We start from the raw sequence: 341 nt of genomic DNA, 5'->3' as shown, positions 1-341 counted from the left end.
ACGATCGAACTACTGATACACATGGCAACATGAATATCAGCAAATGTTATGTTGAGCAAAAGAAGCCAGACACAAAAATGTATATACTTTATGACGATGTTTTAAATAAAGCCTTTATAATAAGAGTTAAAATCTGCCATCTACTTTATTCATAACAGTAAAAAAATGGAAACAACCCAAACATCCGTCAGCAGTAGACTAGATAAATCAGTTGTGGTATACATTAAATAAACAGCAATAAGACGGTCGAACTACTGATACACATGGCAACATGAATATCAGCAAATGTTATGTTGAGCAAAAGAAGCCAGACACAAAAATGTATATACTTTATGACTATA

Source organism: Propithecus coquereli, unplaced genomic scaffold (genome assembly GCF_000956105.1).
Source record: "Propithecus coquereli isolate 6110/MARCELLA unplaced genomic scaffold, Pcoq_1.0 Scaffold975, whole genome shotgun sequence".
NCBI lineage: Eukaryota > Metazoa > Chordata > Mammalia > Primates > Indriidae > Propithecus > Propithecus coquereli.
Note: the sequence above shows the minus strand (reverse complement) of the source record.